Genomic DNA, 6,000 nt, shown 5'->3' with positions numbered 1-6,000 from the left:
ATCTTTCCTTCTATTATTGCATGTGAACTTACCATTATTAATAGGTATATCAAATAGTTTGTTGAGCTCTATCCATTTTTAAAATTCCAAAGATGTTTGTGAAATTTGCTGGATGCCTCCAAATTTTTCATCTATATTCGTAATAGTATTAAAATCTCCCCCTATAAGAATGAGTTCATTGCTGTGATTTTTAATAAATAGACTTATTTCTTCCCTTAGCAATTTTGTATCTATGTTATGGCTTGAACCATAGATGTTTATTAATATTAGTTGTAAGTTAGTCTTTATGCTTTTAATTCTGCTACTCATCCATGAGTTGTTTGATTTTAGAATATTTAGGGTTACTTTCATAGGATTGAAAATCATTCCTAATCCCCCTAAGGCTCCTCTAGATACATGCAAGTTAACGTTCTAGCTTCCTAATTTCTTTACTAGCTTAATTCTTTCTTCTTTATTCAATTTTATATCTTGTAATATAATAATTTCAGAATCAAATTGTTTTAAATTATGTTTTTGTAATCATTTCTTGCTAGGTGCATTTAAGCCCCTAACATTCTAGGAGGTGATCTTCATGCTACTATGGGAAGGTTCTTCCCCTTCCTAGGATTAAGTAGCTAACTTATCTTTTGCTCTTCTTTTGCCTACCCATATGCTTCTCTAAGTTCTTTAAGAGACTTCCTACCTCTCTTAGCTTTCCTTCTACCATATTTGGGAGTACTTATCCCTTCTTGATTCATCATAATACCTAATAGCTCTATGTTCTCCTAAGCATTAAATACACTTTCAAATTGCTTACCTTCTTCCACATCTTTTTCTTCATTTTCTAATTCTTTCATTTTCTGATCTGCAAGAGTTATCTGAGTACCTATATGTATATTATCTGCTACGTCCGTGTACTCCATGTTCTACCCAAATCATGAACATCTCCTTGTCCTATAATTGTTTTATCTTTGATTGTCTGTACATCTTTACTTCTCTTATCTTCATCCTCAATGATTAACGAATCTCTTCTTAAATCTTCAAAGGTATATTTATCTCTGCCTAATTTTATAACTTGTTGCATTAGTTCCTTTTTTTATTTGTCACTACTTTTATCAATATTGTCCAAATTAAAAAATTTGATTAGCTCAACTGTTAGAAGTTCTAGGTTCTCTTTCTCCTTCTCATCTAAAATTAACATTTCCATCTCATCAATATTTGACATACCATTATTCTAGAAGTCATGAAAATCTTGTGTTTGTATTCACTTACTCTGGGCCTTCTCCTTTATAATGTGCTCATTGAGATTATTAATAGGAGATTTTTGTGTTGTACTTGGTGTCTACCAAAATTTGGACAACTTCTTGACTCCCTCTTTATTAGGATCTATGATCTCCTTCATAGAATCTTCTTTCTATTACAACGGTGTCGCTAATAATTCTTTTGTGCATTTATCCTTACTTCACTCCAGAGATGTATCAGAGAAAAGACCCTTGTTTTCAATTTCTTCAAGAATGCTATTAGAATCATCTAAGATATTTTTGTCATGAAACCTAGATTCTTTTCCTAATTTTTTTCTTTTCCACTAATTTATTTTGTATCCTTGGCTTTCTGTGCTCTTTTTGGTTTCTTATTTAACCTTCTGCCTCTATTTGCTATCTTTTGCATCTTAATATTAACTATATTAGGTTCTATTTTTTCTCCTTCTCTTCTGTTGATATCTTTAGGACATTGGTCTTCATAGGTAGTATCAACTGCCAACTATGAGCTAATGCCTTTACTTTCTTTTGTATCTGACAATTCAATCATATCTTTACTATTATTTGACATTAGAGATTTTCCTTTATCTTTGCTTTGAGATTCTTTTTCTTTTACCACTAGTACTATTTCTGTAGCTTTCTTCTTATCTTTTTATCTAATTTCTAATATCAAGGAGTTATGACTACTATTTTTCCTTTTCTTATTTCTCAATCTTCCAAATCTGAAACTTCTTTCCTTGTTGTAACATGGCTGCTCTTCCCTTGGAATTCCTTTTTATTCCCAATATTCATCATAGGGAAAGTATCTTTAAAATCCGAGGTTGGTTGACAAATTTTAAATGTAATTTTCCTTTCATTATTTAGTTTGATTATTTTAGAAATTTTTCCTTCAAATCTATAAAATTTTAAGTTATAAATAGATATATTTGTTATTACCTTAATAGATTGGAGTTCATGAGTTTTAGTCTCTAAGTTGATCAAAAATTTAATATTATTACAGTATTTATAAGAAGCATCGATTCTTATCAGATTACTAATTGATGAACCTATATTCCAGAGAATCTCTAAATGCATGAGTTCTGGAGGGAGAGATTCAATTGAGACTCAAGTTGAGATGACAAAATTTAATAGTTCTTCCTTACAATCTAAGATCCATTCCAAAAATTTAACAACGTGACCTTTAAAATAACAAATAAAGATAAAGAGGAAATATTTTTTGATATATTCATCACTAAAATGAATGTAAACTATTCTATCTGAATGGTGAGATATACTTACCTGATTTTGACAGAAATCCTTTATCTAGTTGATGGGATTGAACATTTCTTATTTTGGCCCATTCCAAAATGAAAATACATTGACACTCTAGCAATCTTGCCAACGATCTTCACTGTCCTGATTACTGATAATTAAAATCGGTTCCTCCATTATAACATTGGGGTGAGGAGATGATAAGGATAGAAAAGGTGATTGAGAAGGAGCCTTGGGCAAAATAATTCTATGATGAGGGGGGATGTATGTTTTAGGTGGGTTGTATGCAGGTTTGAAATTTGACTTATTCATCTTATTGCAATGTTCTACGAGGGAATTCACATAGGGATCAGCTAGAAAACCTATCTACTAGGTATAAAGGGGAAATCTCATATAGGAAGCATATTTGGTGTGATTAAAAAAGTGAAATTGTTTATCAAGACTTTCAATGGAAAAAAATGATATTAGGTTTCAATCCTTTCTGAGTAGCAACATTGACAAATTGATGGCAATCATCACTATTAAATGTTTGGTGATAAAACTTATGCTTACTTGCCTTATTTTGAATTGAGGCATTTTGGGACGAAATGATCTAATTTGAATTCTATGGAGCCTTGGCCCAAATAATCCCATTTGGATTTACCATTGACCAAAACCCTAATCTCTCTAAATATTTCTTCGAAAAATCTTGATTAGTAGCACTAGATATTTTATTGATGATCTTATGATTGAGATTCTTTTGCTGAACATTTGTGTTTTCTTGAACATTTGTCTCATTTAGAGCCAAAAAAGAATTTGTAGTCTTCACAACGTACCTTAGATTTGTAGATGGAGAGCAAATGATGGGAGGGTTATCAATGCACAGTCTCCCAGGCTAATTTGTTTCCCCTTTAGTGCTTCAAGGCCATGTCAAAGGAAGATGCCCCTGCTTCTTACATATTAGTTTTGATCTAGGGTTTTGCAAATTAAGCAAATACCCTAGTTGCACATCATTGCAATCTGCTCTGCTTTCCATATTTGATCTAACCACCGATTGTGTGCTTTTACCTATGAGATGGTCAAGTAATTTTCAGAGCCCCCATGGGAGTGATAAATCGTTTAAGCAATTGCATCAAGAAGGGTCTAATTGGTGTATTTCCATGAAAAATAAAATCCTTGAGTTGATAGGTGGAGAGTTCTTGTAAATGAAAATTATTGAAGTTAGGGCATGAGTTTGAAAATGATGTCCCGTGGAGAATCTTTGGAAAATGGTGCGATCTCTACGAAGGGGTGGATGCTCTTAAGAAAACAATGTTATGGATCTGTTGTGTATGGGTAGCGACTTTATTAGATTACTTCATCGTAAAAATTCTTCTTCTTTTTTCCCATTCTCGCCTTGTTTAAAGATTTTATAATATTTGCGAGATGTTTTTAATAATATATTTATAATTTAATTAATAACACTATTTAGATTTTATTATTAAAATAAAACTCCTAAATAATTATCATTAAATTAAATATATACAATTATGTCAAAATTATAACTTTATTATAATATTTTAAATTTAATTAATTCCTCAATTAATTAAATATAATTAAATATTGAATTTTCTTTATAAAATTTCCATTAAATTATCTTTTAAATTTATTTAATTATAATAGAAAAATCAAAACAGACCCATTAAACCAAATATGAAAACTCAACTGCAAGACAAAGCACAAAGTCAAACTACAGGGTCAAAATCATGAATTCACGTCACTTGATGAATTCAAATAGATAAAGAACTCAAATACTTGTCCTACTTTCTAGGACAATTGGCTTAGGGTTTAGGATTTAGACTCAAGAATTATTTCCTCACTTATACCATTGAGATACTGCGATGGGTATGCTCATCTTGGCAATTCAGGGAACTCGATACTTGGTACCTACAATCTACATAAAATCCACGCATGTACATACTCATATATTCTAAATTAAATAGGCAATTATGGAGAGTGGTACATCATGTAGATCCTGACTAGAAGGTGACTATGACTCCCTCCCTCAACCACATCAAGAATGTCAATCATAGAGTAAAATAGATAGGTACACCATACACATGCAAGTATGGGGTAAGTATCCATAGAAATTGCATATAAATGATTCATCTAACTAATCATCATGAGATAATTGAAATCGCTAACTGAACATATATATATCATCATTGAAAGGATAAACATAAATAGATGAAATAAATGGACAACTCATCACATAAATCAACTAAGTATTAAATAACATTTAATCAAATTTGGTAATTAAGTACCACTAATCATAAAACACAATTAAAAAATTGGCCTAAAAGAATCTCACAGTACAACAGAAAATTCAAGTAGGGTTAGGCATTACATCTAAAATAAAACTCCTAAATAATGTTCATTAAATTAAATAAATATAATTACGCCACAATTAGAACTTTAATATAATCTTTTAAATTTAATTCTTTTATTTAATTAATTTCTCAATTAATTAAATATAATTAAATATTGAATTTTCTTTATAAAATTTCCACTAAATTAAATCAATAAATTATTTGTTAACTTGATTTAATTATAATAGAAAATTCACAATAGACCCACAAAACCAAATACAAAAACTCAACTGCAAGACAAAGCACAATGTCAAACTATAGGGTCAAAATCATGGATTCACGTCACTTAACAAATTCAGACAAGTAAACAACTCAAATACTTGTGATGTGAATATCAGGATTTAACTGTGTGATTTTTGAGTCAAACTCGATGACCCATCTTTCATGAGTAGTGATTCAACATGAATCCATCTCTCATGAGAATAAATGGAACACTTAGCACTCATTGGATCTAGGTGATGCTCACAGGGGTGAAGCACCGGGACTTCCCGGGAGGTCACCCATCCCAGTACTACTCCAGCCTGAGCGCGCTTAACTACAGAGTTTCCTCCACAGTTAAACCCAAAGCTTGCAACCCCATTTGCAAAACCTTCACCAAGTGTTGTGCCTTATGAACCATTCATTAGAAAGCCCCTTAAGCTCATCAATTGATAAGTAGGAGATTAGCTATCAGATAACCAATTTTGACCTTTTACTTTGGCTTCTTTGATAAGCTTCACTATTGCTGATAATTTAAGCTTCTAATTTTCTGATAACACTAATATTTTTGATAATTCTTTTAATCCTCTAACATCACTTCTTATCCTAATAGTGTCCTTATGTGCAACTCTTCCTTTTAAAATTTTTCCATTTCATCAGTAATGATAACCTTCAAAATATTTACCATAGGGTTCTAAGATTGTGTCAAGTTAATAGTGGTTATTGTAATAAATTGCACATAGGTGATATGGATAAAGAAGAGTCTAGAAGGAATTCAAGATAAGATAACTAAGCCATTGATTATCTATTGTGATAGCACACGTGCCATTAACATCACAAAGAACTTAGTGATACAATCTTATAAAGAACCTATTGATTACTTTAACACCTACCCCCCTCTCTCAAAGTCTCATGCAAGAAGATAT

The sequence above is a fragment of the Cupressus sempervirens genome, chromosome 2 (genome assembly GCF_028749045.1).
Source record: "Cupressus sempervirens isolate cs-2001-9-10 chromosome 2, ASM2874904v1, whole genome shotgun sequence".
Lineage (NCBI taxonomy): Eukaryota > Viridiplantae > Streptophyta > Pinopsida > Cupressales > Cupressaceae > Cupressus > Cupressus sempervirens.
The sequence above is the reverse complement of the archived record's forward strand: the minus strand, read 5'-3'. Positions refer to the sequence as shown.